This window comes from Macaca fascicularis, chromosome 9 (assembly GCF_037993035.2).
Source record: "Macaca fascicularis isolate 582-1 chromosome 9, T2T-MFA8v1.1".
NCBI classification, from domain to species: Eukaryota; Metazoa; Chordata; class Mammalia; order Primates; family Cercopithecidae; genus Macaca; species Macaca fascicularis.
In genome coordinates this window covers 39,930,019-39,943,356 of record NC_088383.1, presented here as the reverse complement: position 1 = coordinate 39,943,356, position 13,338 = coordinate 39,930,019, and positions in this window count along the sequence as shown.

Genomic DNA, 13,338 nt, shown 5'->3' with positions numbered 1-13,338 from the left:
ACTGAGGTACAGCTTTCCCCTCAAGAAGCCTTTCGCTGAGACAGTTCTTGTGGAATTGGCAAACTGATATTTGGCAGCCCACAGAGGGCTACGGTGAAAAAGGAAATATCCTCACATGAAATCTGGAAAGAGGCTTTCTGAGAATCTGCTTAGTGTTCTGTTAATTCATCTCACAGAGTTACATGTGTATTTCGTGGATCTCTTTGCTAGCCTTACTTCTGTGGAATCTGAGTACAGATATTTCGGATCCCTTTGAAGACTATAGTTCCAAAGGAAATATCCTCTGATAACAAAGAGAAAGAAGCTTTCTGAGAAACTTCTTTGTGTTCTGTGAAATCATCTCACAGAGTTACAACTTTCCCCTCAAGAAGCCTTTCGCTAAGACAGTTCTTGTGGAATTCGCAAAGTGATATTTGGAAGCCCATAGAGGGCTATGGTGAAAAAGGAAATATCCTCGGATGAAATCTGGAAAGAAGCTTTCTGAGAAACTGCTTAGTGTTCTGTTAATTCATCTCACAGAGTTACATGTGTATTTCGTGGATCTCTTTGCTATCCTTATTTCTGTGGAATCTGAGTACAGATATTTCGGATCCCTTTGAAGACAATAGGGCCAAAGGAAATATCCTCCGATAACAAAGAGAAAGAAGCTTTATGAGAAATTTCTTTGTGTTCTGTGAAATCATCTCACAGAGTGGCAGCTTTCCCCTCAAGAAACCTTTCGCTAAGACAATTCTTGTGGAATTCGCTAAGTGATATTTAGAAGCCCATGGAGGGCTAAGGTGAAAAAGGAAATATCCTCAGATGAAATCTGGAAAGAAGCTTTCTGAGAAACTGCTTAGTGTTCTGTTAATTCATCTCACAGAGTTACATGTGTATTTCGTGGATCTCTTTGCTAGCCTTATTTCTTTGGAATCTGAGTACAGATATTTCGGATCCCTTTGAAGACTATAGGGCCAAAGGAAATATCCTCCGGTAACAAAGATTAAGAAGCTTTCTGAGAAACTTCTTTGTGTTCTGTGAAATCATCTCACAGAGTTACAGCTTTCCCCTCAAGAAGCCTTTGGCTAAGTCAGTTCTTGTGGAATTGGCAAAGTGATATTTGGAAGCCCATAGAGGGCTATGGTGAAAAAGGAAATATCCTCAAATGAAATCTGGAAAGAAGCTTTCTGAGAAACTGCTTAGTGTTCTGTTAATTCATCTCACAGAGTTACATGTGAATTTCGTGGATCTCATTGCTAGCCTTATTTCTGAGGAATCGGAGAACAGATATTTCGGATCCCATTGAAGACCATAGGGCCAAGGAAATATCCTCCGATAACAAAGAGAAAGAAGCTTTCTGAGAATCTTCTTTGTGTTCTGTGAAATCATCTCACAGTGTTGCAGCTTTCCCCTCAAGAAGCCTTTCCTAAGACAGTTCTTTTGGAATTGGCAAAGTGATATTTGGAAGCCCACAGATGGCTATGGTGAAAAAGGAAATATCCTCAGATGATCTCTGGAAAGAAGCTTTCAGAGAAACTGCTTAGTGTTCTGTTAATTCATCTCACAGAGTTACATGTGTATTTCGTGGATCTCTTTGCTAGCCTTATTTCTGTGGAATCCGAGAACAGATATTTCGGATCCCATTGGAGACTATAGGGCCAAAGGAAATATCCTCCGGTAACAAAGAGAAAGAACCTTTCTGAGAAACTTCTTTGTGTTCTCTGAAATCATCTCACAGAGTTACAGCTTTCCCCTCAAGAAGCCTTTCGCTAAGACACTTCTTGTGGAATTGGCAAAGTGATATTTGGAAGCCCCTAGAGGTCTATGGTGAAAAACGATATATAGTCAGATGAAATCTGGAAAGAAGCTTTCTGAGAAACTGCTTAGTGTTCTGTTAATTCATCTCACAAAGTTACATCTGTATTTCGTGGATCTCTTTGCTAGCCTTATTTCTGTGGAATCTGAGAACAGATATTTCGGATCCCTTTGAAGACTATAGGGCCAAAGGAAATATCCTCCGAAAACTCTCAGAAAGAAGCTTTCTGAGAAACTTCTTTGTGTTCTGTGAAATCATCTCACACAGTTAAAGCCTTCCCCTCAAGAAGCTTTTCGCTAAGACAGTTCTTGTGGAATTGGCAAAGTGATATTTGGAAGCGCATAGAGGGCTATGATGAAAAAGGAAATATCCTCAGTTGAAATCTGGAAGGAAACTTTCAGAGAAACTACTTAGTGTTCTGTTAATTCATCTCACAGTGTTACATGTGTATTTCGTGGATCTCTTTTCTACCCTTATTTCTGAGGAAACTGAGAACAGATATTTCGGATCCCTTTGAAGACTATAGGGCGAAAGGAAATATCCTCCGATAACAAAGAGAAAAAAGCTTTCTGAGAAACTTCTCTGTGTTCCGTGAAATCATCTCACAGAGTTAGAGCTTTCCCCTCAAGAAGCCTTTCGCTAAGACAGTTCTTGTGGAATTGGCAAAGTGATATTTGGAAGCCCATAGAGGGCTAGGGTGAAAAAGGAAATATCCTCAGATGAAATCTGGAAAGAAGCTTTCTGAGAAACTGTTTAGTGTTCTGTTAATTCATCTCACAGAGTTACATGTGAATTTCGTGAGTCTCTCTGCTAGCCTTATTTCTTTGGAATCTGAGAACAGATATTTCGGATCTCTTTGAAGACTCTAGGGCCAAAGGAAATATCCTCCGATAATAAAGAGAAAGAAGCTTTCTGAGAAAATTCTTTGTGTACTGTGAAATCATCTCACAGAGTTACAACTTTTCCCTCAAGAAGCCTTTCGCTAAGACAGTTCTTGTGGAATTGGCAAAGTGATATTTGGAAGCCCACAGAAGGCTACATTGAAAAATTAAATATCCTCAGATGAAACCTGGAAAGAAGCTTTCTCAGAAACTGCTCAGAGTTCTGTTAATTCATCTCACAGAGTTACATGTGTATTTCGTGGATCTCTTTGCTAGCCTTATTTCTGTGGAATCTGGGTACAGATATTTCGGATTCCCTGAAGACTATAGGGCCAAAGGAAATATCCTCCGATAACAAAGAGAAAGGTTTCTGAGAAACTACTCTGTGTTCTGTGAAATCATCTCACAGAGTTACAGCTTTCCCCTCAAGAAGCCTTTCGCTAAGACAGTTCTTGTGGAATTCGCAAAGTGACATTTGGAAGCCCATAGAGGGCTATGGTGAAAAAGGAAATATCCTCAGATGAAATCTGGAAAGAAGCTTTCTGAGAAACTGCTTAGTGTTCTGTTAATTCATCTAACAGAGTTACATGTGTATTTCGTGGATCTCTTTGCTAGCCTTATTTCTGTGGAATCTGAGTACAGATATTTCGGATCTCATTGAAGACCACAGGGCCAAAGGAAATATCCTCCGATAACAAAGAGAAAGAAGCTTTCTGAGAAACTTCTTTGTGTTCTGTGAAATCATCTCCCAGGGTCACAGCTTTCCTCTCAAGAAGCCTTTCGCGAAGACTGTTCTTTTGTAATTGGCATAGTGATATTTGGAAGCCCAAAGAGGGCTACGGTGGAAAAGGAAATATCCTCAGATGAAATATGGAAAGAAGCTTTCTGAGAAACTGCTTAGTGTTCTGTTAATTCGTCTCACAGAGTTACATGTGTATTTCGTGGATCTCTTTGCTAGCCTTATTTCTGTGGAATCTGAGAACAGATATTTCGGATCCCTTTGAAGACTATAGGGCCAAAGAAAATATCCTCCGATAACAAAGAGAAAGAAGCTTCCTGAGAAACTTCTTTGTGTTCTGTGAAGTCATCTCACAGAGTTACAGCTTTCCCCTCAAGATGCCTTTCGCTAAGACAGTTCTTGTGGAATTGGCAAAGTGATATTTGGAAGCCCATAGAGGGCTATGGTGAAAAAGGAAATATCGTCAGATGAAATCTGGAAAGAAGCTTTCTGAGAAAGTGCTTAGCGTTCTGTTAATTCATCTCACAGAATTACTTCTGTATTTCGTGGATCTCTTTGCTAGACTCATTTCTGTGGAATCTGATAACAGATATTTCGGATCCCATTGAAGACTATAGGGCCAAAGGAAATATCCTCCGATAACAAAGAGAAAGAAGCTCTCTGAGAAACTTCTTTGTGTTCTGTGAAATCATCTCACAGAGTTACAGCTTTCCCCTCAAGAAACCTTTCGCTAAAACAGTTCTTGTGGAATTCGAAAGGTGATATTTGGAAGCCCATAGAGGGCTATGGTGAAAAAGGAAATCTCCTCAGATGAAAACTGGAAAGAAGCTTTCTGAGAAACTGATTAGTGTTCTGTTAATTCATCTCACAGAGATACATGTGTATTTCGTGGATCTCTTCGCTAGCCTTATTTCTGTGGAATCTGAGAACAGATATTTCGGATCCCCTTGAAGACTCTAGGGCCAAAGGAAATATCCTCTCTGAGAAACTTCTTTGTGTTCTGTGAAATCATCTCACAGACTTACAGCTTTCCCCTCAAGAAGCCTTTCGCTAAGACAGTTCTTGTGGAATTGGCAAAGTGATATTTGGAAGCCCACAGAAGGCTACGGTGAAAAATTAAATTTCCTCAGATGAAACGTGGAAAGAAGCTTTCTCAGAAACTGCTCAGTGTTCTGTTAATTCATCTCACAGAGTTACATGTGTATTTCGTGGATCTCTTTACTAGTCTTATTTCTGTGGAATCTGAGTACAGATATTTCGGATCCCTTTGAAGACTCTAGGGCCAAAGGAAATATCCTCCGATAACAAAGAGAAAGGTTTCTGAGAAACTTCTTTGTGTTCTGTGAAATCATCTCACAGAGTTACAGCTTTCCCCTCAAGAAGCCTTTCGCTAAGACAGTTCTTGTGGAATTCGCAAAGTGATATTTGGAAGCCCATAGAGGGCTACGGTGAAAAAGGAAATATCCTCAGATGAAATCTGGAAAGAAGCTTTCTGAGAAACTGCTTAGTGTTCTGTTAATTGATCTCACAGAGTTACATGTGTATTTCGTGTATCTCTTTGCTAGCCTTATTTCTGTGGAATCTGAGTACAGATATTTTGGATCTCATTGAAGAACATAGGGCCAAATAAAATATCCTCCGATAACAAAGAGAAAGAAGCTTCCTGAGAAACTTCTTTGTGTTCTGGGAAGTCATCTCACAGAGTTACAGCTTTCCCCTCAAGAAGCCTTTCGCTTAGACAGTTCTTGTGGAATTGGCAAAGTGATATTTGGAAGCCCATAGAGGGCTATGGTGAAAAAGGAAATATCCTCAGATGAAATCTGGAAAGAAGCTTTCTGAGAAACTGCTTAGTGTTCTGTTAATTCATCTCACAGTGTTACATCTGTATTTCGTGGATATCTTTGCTAGACTCATTTCTGTGCAATCTGATAACAGATATTTCGGATCCCTTTGAAGACTATAGGGCCAAAGGAAATATCCTCCGATAACAAAGAGAAAGAAGCTTTCTGAGAAAATTCTTTGTGTTCTGTGAAATCATCTCACAGAGTTACAGCTTTCCCCTCAAGAAGCCTTTCGCTAAGACAGTTCTTGTGGAATTGGCTAAGTGATATTTGGCAGCCCACAGAGGGCTACGGTGAAAAAGAAAATATCCTCAGATGAAATCTGGTAAGAAACTTTCTGAGAAGCTGCTTAGTGTTCTGTTAATTCATCTCACAGAGTTACATGTGTATTTCGTGGATCTCTTTGCTAGCCTTGTTTCTGTGGAATCTGAGAACAGATATTTCGGATCCCTTTGAAGACTATAGGATCAAAGGAAATATCCTCCGATAACAAAGAGAAAGAAGTTTCTGAGAAACTTCTGTGTGTTCTGTGAAATCATCTCACAGAGTTAGAGCTTTCCCCTCAAGAAGCCTTTCGCTAAGACAGTTCCTGTGGAATTGGCAAAGTGATATTTGGAAGCCCATAGAGGGCTATGGTGAAAAAGGAAATATCCTCAGATGAAATCTGGAAAGAAGCTTTCTGAGAAACTGCTTAGTGTTCCGTTAATTCATCTCACAGAGTTACATGTGTATTTCGTGGATCTCTTTGCTAGCCTTATTTCTTTGGAATCTGAGAACAGATATTTGGGATCTCTTTGAAGACTGTAATGCCAAAGAAAATATCCTCTGATAACAAAGAGAAAGAAGCTTTCTGAGAAACTTCTTTGTGTTCTGAGAAATCATCTCACTGAGTTACAGCTTTCCTCTCAAGAAGCCTTTCCCTAAGACAGCTCTTGTGGAATTGGCAAAGTGATATTTGAAAGCCCTTAGAGGGCTATGGTGAAAAAGGAAATATCCTCAGATAAAATCTGGAAAGAAGCTCTCTGAGAAACTGCTTAGTGTTCTGTTAATTCATCTCACAGAGTTACTAGTGTATTTCGTGGATCTCTTTGCTAGCCTTATTTCTGAGGAATCTGAGAACAGATATTTCGGATCCCTTTGAAGACCATAAGGCCAAAGGAAATATCCTCCGATAAAAAAGAGAAAGAAGCTTTCTGAGAAACTTCTCTGTGTTCTGTGAAATCATCTCAAAGAGTTACAGCTTTCCCCTCAAGAAGCCTTTCGCTAAGACAGTTCTTGTGGAATTGGCAAAGTGATATTTGGAAGCCCATACAGGGCTATGGTGAAAAAGGAAATATCCTCAGATGAAATCTGGAAAGAAGCTTTCTGAGAAACTGCTTAGTGTTCTGTTAATTCATCTCACAGAGTTACATTTGTATTTCGTGGATCTCATTGCTAGCCTTATTTCTTTGGAATGTGAGAACAGATATTTGGGATCTCTTTGAAGACTATAGGGCCAAAGAAAATATCCTCCGATAACAAAGAGAAAGAAGCTTTCTGAGAAACTTCTTTGTGTTCTGTGATATCATCTCACAGAGTTACAGCTTTCCCCTCAAGAAGCCTTTCACTAAGACAGTTCTTTTGGAATTGGCAAAGTGATATTGGGAAGCCCAAAGAGGGCTATGGTGAAAAAGGAAATCTCCTCAGATGAAATCTGGAAAGAAGCTTTCTGAGAAACTGTTTAGTGTACTGTTAATTATCTCACAGAGTTACATGTGTAATTCGTGGATCTCTTTGCTAGCCTCATTTCTATGGAATCTCTGAACAGATAAGTTGGATCCCTTTGAAGACTATAGGGGCAAAGGAAATATCCTCCGAAAACAAAGAGAAAGAAGCTTTCTGAGAAACTTCTTTGTGTTCTGTGAAATCATCTCACAGAGGTAGAGCTTTCCCCTCAAGAAGACTTTCGCTAAGTCAGTTCTTGTGGAATTGGAAAAGTGATATTTGGAAACCCATACAGGGCTACGGTGAAAAAGAAAATATCCTCAGATGAAATCTGGAAAGAAACTTTCTGAGAAATTGCTTAGTGTTCTGTTAATTCATCTCACAGAGTTACATGTGTATTTCGTGGATCTCTTTGCTAGCCTTATTTCTGTGGAATCTGAGAACAGATATTTCGGATCCCTTTGAAGACTATAGGGTCAAAGGAAATACCCTCCAATAACAAAGAGAAAGAAGCTTTCTGAGAAACTTCTTTGTGTTCTGGGAAATCATCTCATAGAGTTAGAGCTTTCCCCTCAAGAAGCCTTTCGCTAAGACAGTTCTTGTGGAATTGGCAAAGTGATATTTGGAAGCCCATAGAGGGCTATGGTGAAAAAGGAAATATCCTCAGATGAAATCTGGAAAGAAGCTTTCTGAGAAACTGCTTAGTGTTCTGTTAATCCATCTCACAGAGTTACATGTGTATTTCGTGGATCTCTTTGCTAGCCTTATTTCTGTGGAATCTGAGAACAGATATTACGGATACCTTTGAAGACTATTGGGCCAAAGGAAATATCCTCCGATAACAAAGAGAAAGAAGCTTCCTGAGAAACTTCTTTGTGTTCTGTGAAATCATCTCACAGAGTTACAGCTTTCCACTCAAGAAGCCTTTCGCTAAGACAGTTCTTGTTGAATTCGCAAAGTGATATTTGGAAGCCCATAGAGGGCTATGGTGAAAAAGGAAATATCCTCAGATGAAATCTGGAAAGAAGCTTTCTGAGAAACTGCTTAGTGTTCTGTTAATTCATCTCACAGAGTTACATGTGTATTTCGTGGATCTCTTTTCTAGCCTTATTTCTGTGGAATCTGAGAACAGATATTTCGGATCCCTTTGAAGATTATAGGGCCAAAGGAAATATCCTCCGATAACAAAGAGAAAGAAGCTTTCTGAGAAACTTCTTTGTGTTCTGTGAAATCATCTCACAGAGTTACAACTTTCTCCTCAAGAAGACTTTCGCTAAGACAGTTCTTGGGGAATTGGCAAAGTGATATTTGGAAGCCCATAGAGGGCTACGGTGAAAAAGGAAATATCCTCAGATGAAATCTGGAAAGAAGCTTTCTGTGAAACTGCTTAGTGTTCTGTTAATTCATCTCACTGAGTTACATGTGTATTTCGTGGATCTCTTTGCTAGCCTTATTTCTGTGGAATCTGAGAACTCATATATCGGATCCCTTTGAAGATTATAGGGCCAAAGGAAATATCCTCCGATAGCAAAGAGAAAGAAGCTTTCTGAGAAACTTCTTTGTGTTCTGTGAAATCATCTCAAAGAGTTACAGCTTTCCCCTCAAGAAGCCTTTTGCTAAGACAGTTCCTGTGGATTTGGCAAAGTGATATTTGGAAGCCCATAGAGGGCTATGGTGAAAAAGGAAATATCCTCAGAATAAATCTGGAAAGAGGTTTCTCAGAAACTGCTTAGTGTTCTGTTAATTCATCTCACAGAGTTACATGTGTATTTCGTGGATCTCTTTTCTAGCCTTTTTTCTGAGGAATCTGAGAACAGATATTTCGGATCCCTTTGAAGAACATAAGGCCAAAGGAAATATCCTCCGATAAAAAAGAGAAAGAAGCTTTCTGAGAAACTACTCTGTGTTCCGAGAAATCATCTCACAGAGTTACAGCTTTCCCCTCAAGAAGCCTTTCGCTGAGACAGTTCTTGTGGAATTGGCAAAGTGATATTTGGAAGCCCATAAAGGGCTATGGTGAAAAAGGAAATATCCTCAGATGAAATCTGGAAAGAAGCTTTCTGAGAAACTGCTTAGTGTTCTGTTAATTCATCTCACAGAGTTACATGTGTATTTCGTGGATCTCTTTGCTAGCCTTATTTCTGTGGAATCTGAGAACAGATATTTCGGATCCCTTTGAAGACTATAGGGCCAAAGAAAATATCCTCCGATAACAAACAGAAAGAAACTTTATGAGAAACTTCTTTGTGTTCTGTGATATCATCTCACAGAGTAACAGCTTTCCCCTCAAGAAGCCTTTCACTAAGACAGTTCTTTTGGAATTGGCAATGTGATATTGGGAAGCCCACAGAGGGCTATGGTGAAAAAGGAAATATCCTCAGATGAAATCTGGAAAGAAGCTTTCTGAGAAACTGTTTAGTGTTCTGTTAATTATCTCACAGTGTTACATGTGTATTTCGTGGATCTCTTTGCTAGCCTCATTTCTGTGGAATCTGAGAACAGATAAGTTGGATCCCTTTGAAGACTATAGGGGCAAAGGAAATATCCTCCGATAACAAAGAGAAAGAAGCTTTCTGAGAAACTTCTTTGTGTTCTGTGAAATCATCTCACTGAGTTACAGCTTTCCTCTCAAGAAGCCTTTCCCTAAGACAGCTCTTGTGGAATTCGCAAAGTGATATTTGAAAGCCCTTAGAGGGCTATGGTGAAAAAGGAAATATCCTCAGATAAAATCTGGAAAGAAGCTTTCTGAGAAACTGCTTAGTGTTCTGTTAATTCATCTCACAGAGTTACATGTGTATTTCGTGGATCTCTTTGCTAGCCTTAATTCTGAGGAATCAGAGAACAGATATTTCGGATCCCTTTGAAGACCATAAGGCCAAAGGAAATATCCTCCGATAAAAAAGAGAAAGAAGCTTTCTGAGAAACTTCTCTGTGTTCTGTGAAATCATCTCAAAGAGGTACAGCTTTCCCCTCAAGAAGCCTTTCGCTAAGACAGTTCTTGTGGAATTGGCAAAGTGATATTTGGAAGCCCATAAAGGGCTATGGTGAAAAAGGAAATATCCTCAGATGAAATCTGGAAAGAAGCTTTCTGAGAAACTGCTTAGTGTTCTGTTAATTCATCTCACAGAGTTACATTTGTATATCGTGGATCTCTTTGCTAGCCTTATTTCTTTGGAATGTGAGAACAAATATTTGGGATCTCTTTGAAGACTATAGGGCCAAAGAAAATATCCTCCGATAACAAAGAGAAAGAAGCTTTCTGAGAAACTTCTTTGTGTTCTGTGATATCATCTCACAGAGTTACAGCTTTCCCCTCAAGAAGCCTTTCACTAAGACAGTTCTTTTTTAATTGGCAAAGTGATATTGTGAAGCCCATAGAGGGCTATGGTGAAAAAGGAAATCTCCTCAGATGAAATCTGGAAAGAAGCTTTCTGAGAAACTGTTTAGTGTTCTGTTAATTATCTCACAGAGTTACATGTGTAATTCGTGGATCCCTTTGCTAGCCTCATTTCTGTGGAATCTCAGAAAAGATAAGTTGGATCCCTTTGAAGACTATAGGGGCAAAGGAAATATCCTCCGAAAACAAAGAGAAAGAAGCTTTCTGAGAAACTTCTTTGTGTTCTGTGAAATCATCTCACAGAGGTAGAGCTTTCCCCTCAAGAAGACTTTCGCTAAGACAGTTCTTGTGGAATTGGTAAAGTGATATTTGGAAGCCCATAGAGGGCTACGGTGAAAAAGGAAATATCCTCACATGAAATCTGGAAAGAAACTTTCTGAGAAACTGCTTAGTGTTCTGTTAATTCATCTCACAGAGTTACATGTGTATTTCGTGGATCTCTTTGCGAGCCTTATTTCTGTGGAATCTGAGAACAGATATTTCGGAACCCTTTGAAGACTATAGGGTCAAAGGAAACATCCTCAGATAACAAAGAGAAAGAAGCTTTCTGAGAAACTTCTTTGTGTTCTGTGAAATCATCTCACAGAGTTAGAGCTTTCCCCTCAAGAAGCCTTTCGCTAAGACAGTTCTTGTGGAATTGGCAAAGTGATATTTGGAAGCCCATAGAGGGCTATGGTGAAAAAGGAAATATCCTCAGATGAAATCTGGAAAGAAGCTTTCTGAGAAACTGCTTAGTGTTCTGTTATTCATCTCACAGAGTTACATCTGTATTTCGTGGATCTCTTTGCTAGACTCATTTCTGTGGAATCCGAGAACAGATATTTCGGATCCCTTTGAAGACTATAGGGCCAAAGGAAATATCCTCCGATAACAAAGAGAAAGAAGCTTTCTGAGAAACTTCTTTGTGTTCTGTGAAATCATCTCACTGAGTTACAGCTTTCCTCTCAAGAAGCCTTTCACTAAGACAGCTCTTGTGGAATTGGCAAAGTGATATTTGGAAGCTCATAGAGGGCTATGGTGAAAAAAGAAATATCCTCAGATAAAATCTGGAAAGAAGATTTCTGAGAAACTGCTTAGTGTTCTGTTAATTCATCTCACAGAGTTACATGTGTATTTCGTGGATCTCTTTGCTAGCCTTATTTTCCCCTCACGAAGCCTTTCGCTAAGACAGTTCATGTGCAATTGGCAAAGTGATATTTGGAAGCCCATAGAGGGCTACGGTGAAAAAGGAAATATCCTCAGATGAAATGTGGAAAGAAGCTTTCTGAGAAACTGCTTAGTGTTCTGTTAATTCATCTCACAGAGTTACATGTGTATTTCTTGGATCTCTTTTCTAGCCTTATTTCTGTGGAATCTGAGAACAGATATTTCGGATCTCTTTGAAGACTATAGGGCCAAAAGAAATATCCTCCGATAACAAAGAGAAAGAAGCTTTCTGAGAAACTTCTTTGTGTTCTGTGAAATCATCTCACAGAGTTACAGCTTTCCCCTCAAGAAGCCTTTCGCTAAGACAGTTCTTATGGAATTGGCAAAGTGATATGTGGAAGCCCACAGCAGGCTACGGTGAAAAATTAAATATCCTCAGATGAAACCTGGAAAGAAGCTTTCTCAGAAACTGCTCAGTGTTCTGTTAATTCATCTCACAGAGTTACATGTGTTTTTCGTGGATCTCTTTGCTAGCCTTATTTCTGTGGAATCTGGGTACAGATATTTCGGATCCCCTGAAGACTATAGGGCCAAAGGAAATATCCTCCGATAACAAAGAGAAAGGTTTCTGAGAAACTACTCTGTGTTCTGTGAAATCATCTCACAGAGTTACAGCTTTCCCCTCAAGAAGCCTTTCGCTAAGACAGTTCTTGTGGAATTTGCAAAGTGATATTTGGAAGCCCATAGAGGGCTATGGTTAAAAAGGAAATATCCTCAGATGAAATCTGGAAAGAAGCTTTCTGAGAAACTGCTTAGTGTTCTGTTAATTCATCTAACAGAGTTACATGTGTATTTCGTGGATCTCTTTGCTAGCCTTATTTCCGTGGAATCTGAGTACACATATTTCGGATCTCATTGAAGACCACAGGGCCAAAGGAAATATCCTCCGATAACAAAGAGAAAGAAGCTTTCTGAGAAACTTCTTTGTGTTCTGTGAAATCATCTCCCAGGGTCACAGCTTTCCTCTCAAGAAGCCTTTCGCTAAGACTGTTCTTTTGTAATTGGCATAGTGATATTTGGAAGCCCAAAGAGGGCTACGGTGGAAAAGGAAATATCCTCAGATGAAATATGGAAAGAAGCCTTCTGAGAAACTGCTTAGTGTTCTGTTAATTCGTCTCACAGAGTTACATGTGTATTTCGTGGTTCTCTTTGCTAGCCTTATTTCTGTGGAATCTGAGTACAGATATTTCGGATCCCTTTGAGGAATATAGGGCCAAAGGAAATATCCTCCGATAACAAAGAGAAAGAAGCTTTCTGAGAAACTTCTTTGTGTTCTGTGAAATCATCTCACAGAGTTACAGCTTTCCCCTCAAGAAGCCTTGCGCTAAGACAGTTCTTGTGAAATTGGCAAAGTGATATTTGGCAACCCCCAGAGGGCTACGGTGAAAAAGGAAATATCCTCAGATGAAATCTGGAAAGAAACTTTCTGAGAAGCTGCTTAGTGTTCTGTTAATTCATCTTACAGAGTTACATGTGTATTTCGTGGATCTCTTTGCTAGCCATATTTCTGTGGAATCTGAGTACAGATATTTCGGATCCCTTTGAAGACTATAGGGTCAAAGGAAATATCCTCCGACAACAAAGAGAAAGAAGCTTTCTGAGAAACTTCTTTGTGTTCTGTGAAATCATCTCACAGAGTTACAGCTTTCCCCTCAAGAAGCCTTTCGCTAAGTCAGTTCCTGTGGAATTGGAAAAGAGATATTTGGAAGCCCTTAGAGGGCTATGGTGAAAAAGGAAATATCCTCAGATGAAATCTGGAAAGAAGCTTTCTGAGA